We start from the raw sequence: 2,076 nt of genomic DNA, 5'->3' as shown, positions 1-2,076 counted from the left end.
ATCAATCGATCAGTGTTCACTTGCATCAAGTACCAGTCATGAAGAGTGCTATAATTTCCAGGGTATGGAGGAAAAAAAAAAGATAAATCAGGAGATTAAGCAATTTGTTTGACGTTGAAGAGGAAATCTGGGGAAGAATTGGAAGCAGGACCTGGATTTCCTGCTTCCCACTCCTGTGCTTTGCAAGCACGTTACACCTCCCACGGAAATAAGGAATGCGTGCGTCTTTGAACTGACCGCACTTTTACACCAGAGAGCTCTGAACACGCATGCCCGCGCCTCTGGTGAAGGCCCAAAGCGCAACAGAGCAAACAGTCCTTTCTCTCTCGCTGTAGGCACAAACTGCAGCTTTTTTTTAATGTCTCGGATGAAATTAGGCAGCCTGGTTCCTCTGTCAAAGATGAATGTGGGTCATGAATGCTGTAGTATGTCATTAGATTATTTTTAAATTCCATTTCATCATTAAATTGGTACTAGGAAGGATACTTTTCTTTAAACGTTAATCTTAGTGTGACCGAGTACAGGGCTGACTTCCCCAGTTGAGATGCTGTCCAGAAAACTAACACATCCTTGTCCCGCTTAGCGAGATGTGGGAGTGTTTAGGTTGAGGCTTGAAACAAAACCCAAGCATTTGCCGGTAATTCAGTAAATGCCTTGGCTGCACAAGGGCTCTGCATGATCGAGATTTGCAGCCCGAAGTGACCTGAAATCAATTCACTGGGGTCAGTAACTGGAAAGGGCCATGAATATATGGTGAAATGCAGCAATTTATGTCTAAATACCAATTAACAGAGTTGTTCCCAGGTACGTTAGGCTGCTTGCACACAGGTTTTTGGTGTCCATTCACAGCAGTAGCAGAAGGTATCTTTAAAGCACAGGGATTTATTCTTATTTTGGATGACCTCGGAATCTCTGGATAGTTTGTTTAGAGCCTCTGTAAAGACCTACGATAAGCCGTAAGGAATCACGGCTCATTACGCAGGATGTGCGATACAATCACATTTAAAGAGCAGTACATTTGCTTTCTGTATTAATACGTTATAATTTGTGGCGAAGTATATTATCATTTTATGCAAGATTATTCTCTTCCACTCCCCAGCGGTTAACACCCACCAAGTAGCAGCACTCTCGCTAACCCACCGCGCCCAGCTCGGACACCTAGGGCGACCGAGCGCGGGGTCCCCATTAGAAGAGCTCAGCAAGAGCAGCGAAATCATAGAATCACAGACTCGTTTTGGTTGGAAAGGCCCTTTAGGATCATGCAGTCCAACCATTAACCTAACCATTAACCTTTTAGTCTAGTCTACCATTGATTTTAGTCTAGTCTACCATTGATTGGCTTAGAGTAGACTTGGTAGTGTAGGTTACTGGTTGGACTGGATGATCTTAAAGGGCTTTTCCAACCTCAACGATTCTAGGATTCTATTCTATGATTCTAACACTGCCAAGTCCACCACTAAACCAATTAAGGGGAGAGGCACAATTAATTGCATGTTTCCTGGCTTGCTGGCTGCATTAGTTTTTAACAGAAGTAAAACCAGAACAGAATCTTTAAGGCTGGAAAGGATCTCTAAGGTCATCAGTCCAACCACCAACCCAACACCCCCATGCCCACTAAACCATGTCCCCAAGTGCCACCTCTGCCCGTTTTTTTAACCCCTCCAGGGATGGGGACTCCCCCACCTCTCTGGGCAGCCTGTTCCAGTGCTTGACCACTCTTTCCATTAAGAAGTTTTTCCTAATATCCAATCTAAACCTCCCCTGGCACAGCTTGGGGCCATTTCGTCTCATCCTGTCTCTAGTTACTTGGGAGAAGAGCCCACAGAAGAGCCCACATGCAGCACAGCTGGGAAATAACGGCCCTGGCTTTGCCGACAGGGGGGGGGAACAGGGCGAGCTGGAGGGAGCCGGGCCAGCGGCCGAGCCTGCGGTGCGAGCCCTGGACGAGAGGGGAGCGGGGAAGGTGAGCAGGGAGGGCTGCAGCAGCGACGGTCGCACGACTCGCGCAGCTTTTGCCTTATCTTTCCGGCAAGGCCGTAACTGTGTCGGAAACGGAAGACTCTCCACCCACCTTCG

The sequence above is a fragment of the Pelecanus crispus genome, chromosome 5 (assembly GCF_030463565.1).
Source record: "Pelecanus crispus isolate bPelCri1 chromosome 5, bPelCri1.pri, whole genome shotgun sequence".
In the NCBI taxonomy this organism is placed as follows: domain Eukaryota; kingdom Metazoa; phylum Chordata; class Aves; order Pelecaniformes; family Pelecanidae; genus Pelecanus; species Pelecanus crispus.
The sequence above is the reverse complement of the archived record's forward strand: the minus strand, read 5'-3'. Positions refer to the sequence as shown.